The following is a 12,291-nucleotide window of genomic DNA, read 5'->3' as shown; positions in this document are numbered from 1 at the left end:
GGTCACTCCATGGTTTACTACTATAGTCCCTGGGTCACTCCATGGTTTACTACTATAGTCCCTGGGTCACTCCATGGTTTACTACTATAGTCCCTGGGTCTGGGTCACTCCATGGTTTACTACTATAGTCCCTGGGTCACTCCATGGTTTACTACTATAGTCCCTGGGTCACTCCATGGTTTACTACTATAGTCCCTGGGTCTGGGTCACTCCATGGTTTACTACTATAGTCCCTGGGTCTGGGTCACTTCATGGTTTACTACTATAGTCCCTGGGTCACTCCATGGTTTACTACTATAGTCCCTGGGTCACTCCATGGTTTACTACTATAGTCCCTGGGTCACTCCATGGTTTACTACTATAGTCCCTGAGTCACTCCATGGTTTACTACTATAGTCCCTGGGTCACTCCATGGTTTACTACTATAGTCCCTGGGTCACTCCATGGTTTACTACTATAGTCCCTGGGTCATTCCATGGTTTACTACTATAGTCCCTGGGTCACTCCATGGTTTACTATTATAGTCCCTGGGTCACTCCATGGTTTACTACTATAGTCCCTGGGTCACTCCATGGTTTACTACTATAGTCCCTGGGTCACTCCATGGTTTACTACTATAGTCCCTGGGTCACTCCATGGTTTACTACTATAGTCCCTGGGTCACTCCATGGTTTACTACTATAGTCCCTGGGTCACTCCATGGTTTACTACTATAGTCCCTGGGTCTGGGTCACTCCATGGTTTACTACTATAGTCCCTGGGTCACTCCATGGTTTACTACTATAGTCCCTGGGTCTGGGTAACTCCATGGTTTACTACTATAGTCCCTGGGTCACTCCATGGTTTACTACTATAGTCCCTGGGTCTGGGTCACTCCATGGTTTACTACTATAGTCCCTGGGTCACTCCATGGTTTACTACTATAGTCCCTGAGTCACTCCATGGTTTACTACTATAGTCCCTGGGTCTGGGTCACTCCATGGTTTACTACTATAGTCCCTGGGTCACTCCATGGTTTACTACTATAGTCCCTGAGTCACTCCATGGTTTACTACTATAGTCCCTGGGTCACTCCATGGTTTACTATTATAGTCCCTGGGTCACTCCATGGTTTACTACTATAGTCCCTGGGTCACTCCATGGTTTACTACTATAGTCCCTGGGTCTGGGTCACTCCATGGTTTACTACTATAGTCCCTGGGTCTGGGTCACTCCATGGTTTACTACTATAGTCCCTGGGTCACTCCATGGTTTACTACTATAGTCCCTGGGTCACTCCATGGTTTACTACTATAGTCCCTGGGTCTGGGTCACTCCATGGTTTACTACTATAGTCCCTGGGTCACTCCATGGTTTACTACTATAGTCCCTGGGTCACTCCATGGTTTACTACTATAGGCCCTGGGTCACTCCATGGTTTACTACTATAGTCCCTGGGTCACTCCATGGTTTACTACTATAGTCCCTGGGTCACTCCATGGTTTACTACTATAGTCCCTGGGTCTGGGTCACTCCATGGTTTACTATTATAGTCCCTGGGTCTGGGTCACTCCATGGTTTACTACTATAGTCCCTGGGTCACTCCATGGTTTACTACTATAGTCCCTGGGTAACTCCATGGTTTACTACTATAGTCCCTGGGTCACTCCATGGTTTACTACTATAGTCCCTGGGTCACTCCATGGTTTACTACTATAGTCCCTGGGTCACTCCATGGTTTACTACTATAGTCCCTGGGTCACTCCATGGTTTACTACTATAGTCCCTGGGTCACTCCATGGTTTACTACTATAGTCCCTGGGTCACTCCATGGTTTACTACTATAGTCCCTGGGTCACTCCATGGTTTACTACTATAGTCCCTGGGTCACTCCATGGTTTACTACTATAGTCCCTGGGTCACTCCATGGTTTACTACTATAGTCCCTGGGTCACTCCATGGTTTACTACTATAGTCCCTGGGTCTGGGTAACTCCATGGTTTACTACTATAGTCCCTGGGTCACTCCATGGTTTACTATTATAGTCCCTGGGTCACTCCATGGTTTACTACTATAGTCCCTGGGTCTGGGTCACTCCATGGTTTACTACTATAGTCCCTGGGTCACTCCATGGTTTACTACTATAGTCCCTGGGTCACTCCATGGTTTACTACTATAGTCCCTGAGTCACTCCATGGTTTACTACTATAGTCCCTGGGTCACTCCATGGTTTACTACTATAGTCCCTGGGTCACTCCATGGTTTACTACTATAGTCCCTGGGTCACTCCATGGTTTACTACTATAGTCCCTGGGTCACTCCATGGTTTACTACTATAGTCCCTGGGTCTGGGTAACTCCATGGTTTACTACTATAGTCCCTGGGTCACTCCATGGTTTACTATTATAGTCCCTGGGTCACTCCATGGTTTACTACTATAGTCCCTGGGTCTGGGTCACTCCATGGTTTACTACTATAGTCCCTGGGTCACTCCATGGTTTACTACTATAGTCCCTGGGTCACTCCATGGTTTACTACTATAGTCCCTGAGTCACTCCATGGTTTACTACTATAGTCCCTGGGTCACTCCATGGTTTACTACTATAGTCCCTGGGTCACTCCATGGTTTACTACTATAGTCCCTGGGTCACTCCATGGTTTACTACTATAGTCCCTGGGTCACTCCATGGTTTACTACTATAGTCCCTGGGTCACTCCATGGTTTACTACTATAGTCCCTGGGTCACTCCATGGTTTACTACTATAGTCCCTGGGTCACTCCATGGTTTACTACTATAGTCCCTGGTTCACTCCATGGTTTACTACTATAGTCCCTGGGTCACTTCATGGTTTACTACTATAGTCCCTGGGTCTGGGTCACTCCATGGTTTACTACTATAGTCCCTGGGTCTGGGTCACTCCATGGTTTACTACTATAGTCCCTGGGTCACTCCATGGTTTACTACTATAGTCCCTGGGTAACTCCATGGTTTACTACTATAGTCCCTGGGTCACTCCATGGTTTACTACTATAGTCCCTGGGTCTGGGTCACTCCATGGTTTACTACTATAGTCCCTGGGTCTGGTTCACTCCATGGTTTACTACTATAGTCCCTGGGTCACTCCATGGTTTACTACTATAGTCCCTGGGTAACTCCATGTTTTACTACTATAGTCCCTGGGTCACTCCATGGTTTACTACTATAGTCCCTGGATCTGGGTCACTCCATGGTTTACTACTATAGTCCCTGGGTCACTCCATGGTTTACTACTATAGTCCCTGGGTCTGGGTCACTCCATGGTTTACTACTATAGTCCCTGGGTCACTCCATGGTTTACTACTATAGTCCCTGGGTCACTCCATGGTTTACTACTATAGTCCCTGGGCCTGGGTCACTCCATGGTTTACTACTATAGTCCCTGGGTCACTCCATGGTTTACTACTATAGTCCCTGGGTCTGGGTCACTCCATGGTTTACTACTATAGTCCCTGGGTCACTCCATGGTTTACTACTATAGTCCCTGGGTCACTCCATGGTTTACTACTATAGTCCCTGGGTCTGGGTCACTCCATGGTTTACTACTATAGTCCCTGGGTCACTCCATGGTTTACTACTATAGTCCCTGGGTCACTCCATGGTTTACTACTATAGTCCCTGGGTCACTCCATGGTTTACTACTATAGTCCCTGGGTCACTCCACAGTTTACTACTATAGTCCCTGGGTCACTCCATGGTTTACTACTATAGTCCCTGGGTCTGGGTCACTCCATGGTTTACTACTATAGTCCCTGGGTCACTCCATGGTTTACTACTATAGTCCCTGGGTCACTCCATGGTTTACTACTATAGTCCCTGGGTCTGGGTCACTCCATGGTTTACTACTATAGTCCCTGGGTCACTCCATGGTTTACTACTATAGTCCCTGGGTCTGGGTCACTCCATGGTTTACTACTATAGTCCCTGGGTCACTCCATGGTTTACTACTATAGTCCCTGGGTCACTCCATGGTTTACTACTATAGTCCCTGGGTCACTCCATGGTTTACTACTATAGTCCCTGGGTCACTCCATGGTTTACTACTATAGTCCCTGGGTCACTCCATGGTTTACTACTATAGTCCCTGAGTCACTCCATGGTTTACTACTATAGTCCCTGGGTCACTCCATGGTTTACTACTATAGTCCCTGGGTCACTCCATGGTTTACTACTATAGTCCCTGGGTCACTCCATGGTTTACTACTATAGTCCCTGGGTCACTCCATGGTTTACTACTATAGTCCCTGGGTCACTCCATGGTTTACTACTATAGTCCCTGGGTCACTCCATGGTTTACTACTATAGTCCCTGGGTCACTCCATGGTTTACTACTATAGTCCCTGGGTCACTCCATGGTTTACTACTATAGTCCCTGGGTCACTCCATGGTTTACTACTATAGTCCCTGGGTCACTCCATGGTTTACTACTATAGTCCCTGAGTCACTCCATGGTTTACTACTATAGTCCCTGGGTCTGGGTCACTCCATGGTTTACTACTATAGTCCCTGGGTCACTCCATGGTTTACTACTATAGTCCCTGGGTCACTCCATGGTTTACTACTATAGTCCCTGGGTCACTCCATGGTTTACTACTATAGTCCCTGGGTCACTCCATGGTTTACTACTATAGTCCCTGGGTCTGGGTCACTCCATGGTTTACTACTATAGTCCCTGGGTCACTCCATGGTTTACTACTATAGTCCCTGGGTCTGGGTCACTCCATGGTTTACTACTATAGTCCCTGGGTCTGGGTCACTCCATGGTTTACTACTATAGTCCCTGGGTCTGGGTCACTCCATGGTTTACTACTATAGTCCCTGGGTCACTCCATGGTTTACTACTATAGTCCCTGGGTCACTCCATGGTTTACTACTATAGTCCCTGGGTCACTTCATGGTTTACTACTATAGTCCCTGGGTCACTCCATGGTTTACTACTATAGTCCCTGGGTCTGGGTCACTCCATGGTTTACTACTATAGTCCCTGGGTCACTCCATGGTTTACTACTATAGTCCCTGGGTCACTCCATGGTTTACTACTATAGTCCCTGGGTCACTCCATGGTTTACTACTATAGTCCCTGGGTCACTCCATGGTTTACTACTATAGTCCCTGGGTCACTCCATGGTTTACTACTATAGTCCCTGGGTCTGGGTCACTCCATGGTTTACTACTATAGTCCCTGGGTCTGGGTCACTCCATGGTTTACTACTATAGTCCCTGGGTCACTCCATGGTTTACTACTATAGTCCCTGGGTCACTCCATGGTTTACTACTATAGTCCCTGGGTCACTCCATGGTTTACTACTATAGTCCCTGGGTCACTCCATGGTTTACTACTATAGTCCCTGGGTCACTCCATGGTTTACTACTATAGTCCCTGGGTCTGGGTCACTCCATGATTTACTACTATAGTCCCTGGATCACTCCATGGTTTACTACTATAGTCCCTGGGTCTGGGTCACTCCATGGTTTACTACTATAGTCCCTGGGTCACTCCATGGTTTACTACTATAGTCCCTGGGTCTGGGTCACTCCATGGTTTACTACTATAGTCCCTGGGTCACTCCATGGTTTACTACTATAGTCCCTGGGTCACTCCATGGTTTACTACTATAGTCCCTGGGTCACTCCATGGTTTACTACTATAGTCCCTGGGTCACTCCATGGTTTACTACTATAGTCCCTGGGTCACTCCATGGTTTACTACTATAGTCCCTGGGTCACTCCATGGTTTACTACTATAGTCCCTGGGTCACTCCATGGTTTACTACTATAGTCCCTGGGTCACTCCATGGTTTACTACTATAGTCCCTGGGTCACTCCATGGTTTACTACTATAGTCCCTGGGTCTGGGTCACTCCATGGTTTACTACTATAGTCCCTGGGTCTGGGTCACTCCATGGTTTACTACTATAGTCCCTGGGTCACTCCATGGTTTACTACTATAGTCCCTGGGTCACTCCATGGTTTACTACTATAGTCCCTGGGTCACTCCATGGTTTACTACTATAGTCCCTGGGTCACTCCATGGTTTACTACTATAGTCCCTGGGTCACTCCATGGTTTACTACTATAGTCCCTGGGTCACTCCATGGTTTACTACTATAGTCCCTGGGTCACTCCATGGTTTACTACTATAGTCCCTGAGTCACTCCATGGTTTACTACTATAGTCCCTGGGTCACTCCATGGTTTACTACTATAGTCCCTGGGTCACTCCATGGTTTACTACTATAGTCCCTGGGTCTGGGTCACTCCATGGTTTACTACTATAGTCCCTGGGCCACTCCATGGTTTACTACTATAGTCCCTGGGTCACTCCAAGGTTTACTACTATAGTCCCTGGGTCACTCCATGGTTTACTACTATAGTCCCTGGGTCACTCCATGGTTTACTACTATAGTCCCTGGGTCACTCCATGGTTTACTACTATAGTCCCTGGGTCACTCCATGGTTTACTACTATAGTCCCTGGGTCACTCCATGGTTTACTACTATAGTCCCTGAGTCACTCCATGGTTTACTACTATAGTCCCTGAGTCACTCCATGGTTTACTACTATAGTCCCTGAGTCACTCCATGGTTTACTACTATAGTCCCTGGGTCTGGGTCACTCCATGGTTTACTACTATAGTCCCTGGGTCACTCCATGGTTTACTACTATAGTCCCTGGGTCACTCCATGGTTTACTACTATAGTCCCTGGGTCACTCCATGGTTTACTACTATAGTCCCTGGGTCACTCCATGGTTTACTACTATAGTCCCTGGGTCTGGGTCACTCCATGGTTTACTACTATAGTCCCTGGGTCACTCCATGGTTTACTACTATAGTCCCTGGGTCACTCCATGGTTTACTACTATAGTCCCTGGGTCACTCCATGGTTTACTACTATAGTCCCTGGGTCACTCCATGGTTTACTACTATAGTCCCTGGGTCACTCCATGGTTTACTACTATAGTCCCTGGGTCACTCCATGGTTTACTACTATAGTCCCTGGGTCTGGGTCACTCCATGGTTTACTACTATAGTCCCTGGGTCTGGGTCACTCCATGGTTTACTACTATAGTCCCTGGGTCACTCCATGGTTTACTACTATAGTCCCTGGGTCACTCCATGGTTTACTACTATAGTCCCTGGGTCACTTCATGGTTTACTACTATAGTCCCTGGGTCTGGGTCACTCCATGGTTTACTACTATAGTCCCTGGGTCACTCCATGGTTTACTACTATAGTCCCTGGGTCACTCCATGGTTTACTACTATAGTCCCTGGGTCACTCCATGGTTTACTACTATAGTCCCTGGGTCACTCCATGGTTTACTACTATAGTCCCTGGGTCACTCCATGGTTTACTACTATAGTCCCTGGGTCACTCCATGGTTTACTACTATAGTCCCTGGGTCACTCCATGGTTTACTACTATAGTCCCTGGGTCACTCCATGGTTTACTACTATAGTCCCTGGGTCTGGGTCACTCCATGGTTTACTACTATAGTCCCTGGGTCACTCCATGGTTTACTACTATAGTCCCTGGGTCTGGGTCACTCCATGGTTTACTACTATAGTCCCTGGGTCACTCCATGGTTTACTACTATAGTCCCTGGGTCACTCCAAGGTTTACTACTATAGTCCCTGGGTCACTCCATGGTTTACTACTATAGTCCCTGGGTCACTCCATGGTTTACTACTATAGTCCCTGGGTCACTCCATGGTTTACTACTATAGTCCCTGGGTCTGGGTCACTCCATGGTTTACTACTATAGTCCCTGGGTCTGGTTCACTCCATGGTTTACTACTATAGTCCCTGGGTCTGGGTCACTCCATGGTTTACTACTATAGTCCCTGGGTCACTCCATGGTTTACTACTATAGTCCCTGGGTCACTCCATGGTTTACTACTATAGTCCCTGGGTCTGGGTCACTCCATGGTTTACTACTATAGTCCCTGGGTCACTTCATGGTTTACTACTATAGTCCCTGGGTCACTCCATGGTTTACTATTATAGTCCCTGGGTCACTCCATGGTTTACTACTATAGTCCCTGGGTCACTCCATGGTTTACTACTATAGTCCCTGGGTCTGGGTCACTCCATGGTTTACTACTATAGTCCCTGGGTCACTCCATGGTTTACTACTATAGTCCCTGAGTCACTCCATGGTTTACTACTATAGTCCCTGGGTCACTCCATGGTTTACTACTATAGTCCCTGGGTCTGGGTCACTCCATGGTTTACTACTATAGTCCCTGGGTCACTCCATGGTTTACTACTATAGTCCCTGGGTCTGGGTCACTCCATGGTTTACTACTATAGTCCCTGGGTCACTCCATGGTTTACTACTATAGTCCCTGGGTCACTCCATGGTTTACTACTATAGTCCCTGGGTCTGGGTCACTCCATGGTTTACTACTATAGTCCCTGGGTCTGGTTCACTCCATGGTTTACTACTATAGTCCCTGGGTCTGGGTCACTCCATGGTTTACTACTATAGTCCCTGGGTCACTCCATGGTTTACTACTATAGTCCCTGGGTCTGGGTCACTCCATGGTTTACTACTATAGTCCCTGGGTCACTCCATGGTTTACTACTATAGTCCCTGGGTCACTCCATGGTTTACTACTATAGTCCCTGGGTCACTCCATGGTTTACTACTATAGTCCCTGGGTCACTCCATGGTTTACTACTATAGTCCCTGGGTCTGGGTCACTCCATGGTTTACTACTATAGTCCCTGGGTCACTCCATGGTTTACTACTATAGTCCCTGAGTCACTCCATGGTTTACTACTATAGTCCCTGGGTCACTCCATGGTTTACTACTATAGTCCCTGGGTCTGGGTCACTCCATGGTTTACTACTATAGTCCCTGGGTCACTTCATGGTTTACTACTATAGTCCCTGGGTCACTCCATGGTTTACTACTATAGTCCCTGGGTCACTTCATGGTTTACTACTATAGTCCCTGGGTCACTCCATGGTTTACTACTATAGTCCCTGGGTCACTCCATGGTTTACTACTATAGTCCCTGGGTCACTCCATGGTTTACTACTATAGTCCCTGGGTCACTCCATGGTTTACTACTATAGTCCCTGGGTCACTCCATGGTTTACTACTATAGTCCCTGGGTCACTCCATGGTTTACTACTATAGTCCCTGGGTCACTCCATGGTTTACTACTATAGTCCCTGGGTCACTCCATGGTTTACTACTATAGTCCCTTGGTCACTCCATGGTTTACTACTATAGTCCCTGGGTAACTCCATGGTTTACTACTATAGTCCCTGGGTCTGGGTCACTCCATGGTTGACTACTATAGTCCCTGGGTCACTCCATGGTTTACTACTATAGTCCCTGGGTCACTCCATGGTTTACTACTATAGTCCCTGGGTCACTCCATGGTTTACTACTATAGTCCCTGGGTCACTCCATGGTTTACTACTATAGTCCCTGGGTCACTCCACGGTTTACTACTATAGTCCCTGGGTCACTCCATGGTTTACTACTATAGTCCCTGGGTCTGGGTCACTCCATGGTTGACTACTATAGTCCCTGGGTCTGGGTCACTCCATGGTTTACTACTATAGTCCCTGGGTCACTCCATGGTTTACTACTATAGTCCCTGGGTCACTCCATGGTTTACTATTATAGTCCCTGGGTCTGGGTCACTCCATGGTTTACTACTATAGTCCCTGGGTCTGGGTCACTCCATGGTTTACTACTATAGTCCCTGGGTCACTCCATGGTTTACTACTATAGTCCCTGGGTCTGGGTCACTTCATGGTTTACTACTATAGTCCCTGGGTCACTCCATGGTTTACTACTATAGTCCCTGGGTCACTTCATGGTTTACTACTATAGTCCCTGGGTCACTCCATGGTTTACTACTATAGTCCCTGGGTCACTCCATGGTTTACTACTATAGTCCCTGGGTCACTCCATGGTTTACTACTATAGTCCCTGGGTCACTCCATGGTTTACTACTATAGTCCCTGGGTCACTCCATGGTTTACTACTATAGTCCCTGGGTCACTCCATGGTTTACTACTATAGTCCCTGGGTCACTCCATGGTTTACTACTATAGTCCCTGGGTCACTCCATGGTTTACTATTATAGTCCCTGGGTCACTCCATGGTTTACTACTATAGTCCCTGGGTCACTCCATGGTTTACTACTATAGTCCCTGGGTCTGGGTCACTCCATGGTTTACTACTATAGTCCCTGGGTCTGGGTCACTCCATGGTTTACTACTATAGTCCCTGGGTCACTCCATGGTTTACTACTATAGTCCCTGGGTCACTCCATGGTTTACTACTATAGTCCCTGGGTCTGGGTCACTCCATGGTTTACTACTATAGTCCCTGGGTCACTCCATGGTTTACTACTATAGTCCCTGGGTCTGGGTCACTCCATGGTTTACTACTATAGTCCCTGGGTCACTCCATGGTTTACTACTATAGTCCCTGGGTCACTCCAAGGTTTACTACTATAGTCCCTGGGTCACTCCATGGTTTACTACTATAGTCCCTGGGTCACTCCATGGTTTACTACTATAGTCCCTGGGTCACTCCATGGTTTACTACTATAGTCCCTGGGTCTGGGTCACTCCATGGTTTACTACTATAGTCCCTGGGTCTGGTTCACTCCATGGTTTACTACTATAGTCCCTGGGTCTGGGTCACTCCATGGTTTACTACTATAGTCCCTGGGTCACTCCATGGTTTACTACTATAGTCCCTGGGTCACTCCATGGTTTACTACTATAGTCCCTGGGTCTGGGTCACTCCATGGTTTACTACTATAGTCCCTGGGTCACTTCATGGTTTACTACTATAGTCCCTGGGTCACTCCATGGTTTACTATTATAGTCCCTGGGTCACTCCATGGTTTACTACTATAGTCCCTGGGTCACTCCATGGTTTACTACTATAGTCCCTGGGTCTGGGTCACTCCATGGTTTACTACTATAGTCCCTGGGTCACTCCATGGTTTACTACTATAGTCCCTGAGTCACTCCATGGTTTACTACTATAGTCCCTGGGTCACTCCATGGTTTACTACTATAGTCCCTGGGTCTGGGTCACTCCATGGTTTACTACTATAGTCCCTGGGTCACTCCATGGTTTACTACTATAGTCCCTGGGTCTGGGTCACTCCATGGTTTACTACTATAGTCCCTGGGTCACTCCATGGTTTACTACTATAGTCCCTGGGTCACTCCATGGTTTACTACTATAGTCCCTGGGTCTGGGTCACTCCATGGTTTACTACTATAGTCCCTGGGTCTGGTTCACTCCATGGTTTACTACTATAGTCCCTGGGTCTGGGTCACTCCATGGTTTACTACTATAGTCCCTGGGTCACTCCATGGTTTACTACTATAGTCCCTGGGTCTGGGTCACTCCATGGTTTACTACTATAGTCCCTGGGTCACTCCATGGTTTACTACTATAGTCCCTGGGTCACTCCATGGTTTACTACTATAGTCCCTGGGTCACTCCATGGTTTACTACTATAGTCCCTGGGTCACTCCATGGTTTACTACTATAGTCCCTGGGTCTGGGTCACTCCATGGTTTACTACTATAGTCCCTGGGTCACTCCATGGTTTACTACTATAGTCCCTGAGTCACTCCATGGTTTACTACTATAGTCCCTGGGTCACTCCATGGTTTACTACTATAGTCCCTGGGTCTGGGTCACTCCATGGTTTACTACTATAGTCCCTGGGTCACTTCATGGTTTACTACTATAGTCCCTGGGTCACTCCATGGTTTACTACTATAGTCCCTGGGTCACTTCATGGTTTACTACTATAGTCCCTGGGTCACTCCATGGTTTACTACTATAGTCCCTGGGTCACTCCATGGTTTACTACTATAGTCCCTGGGTCACTCCATGGTTTACTACTATAGTCCCTGGGTCACTCCATGGTTTACTACTATAGTCCCTGGGTCACTCCATGGTTTACTACTATAGTCCCTGGGTCACTCCATGGTTTACTACTATAGTCCCTGGGTCACTCCATGGTTTACTACTATAGTCCCTGGGTCACTCCATGGTTTACTACTATAGTCCCTTGGTCACTCCATGGTTTACTACTATAGTCCCTGGGTAACTCCATGGTTTACTACTATAGTCCCTGGGTCTGGGTCACTCCATGGTTGACTACTATAGTCCCTGGGTCACTCCATGGTTTACTACTATAGTCCCTGGGTCACTCCATGGTTTACTACTATAGTCCCTGGGTCACTCCATGGTTTACTACTATAGTCCCT

Source organism: Oncorhynchus mykiss, chromosome 1 (genome assembly GCF_057628025.1).
Source record: "Oncorhynchus mykiss isolate SJ-2025 chromosome 1, ASM5762802v1, whole genome shotgun sequence".
In the NCBI taxonomy this organism is placed as follows: Eukaryota; Metazoa; Chordata; class Actinopteri; order Salmoniformes; family Salmonidae; genus Oncorhynchus; species Oncorhynchus mykiss.
This window is presented reverse-complemented; position numbering follows the sequence as displayed.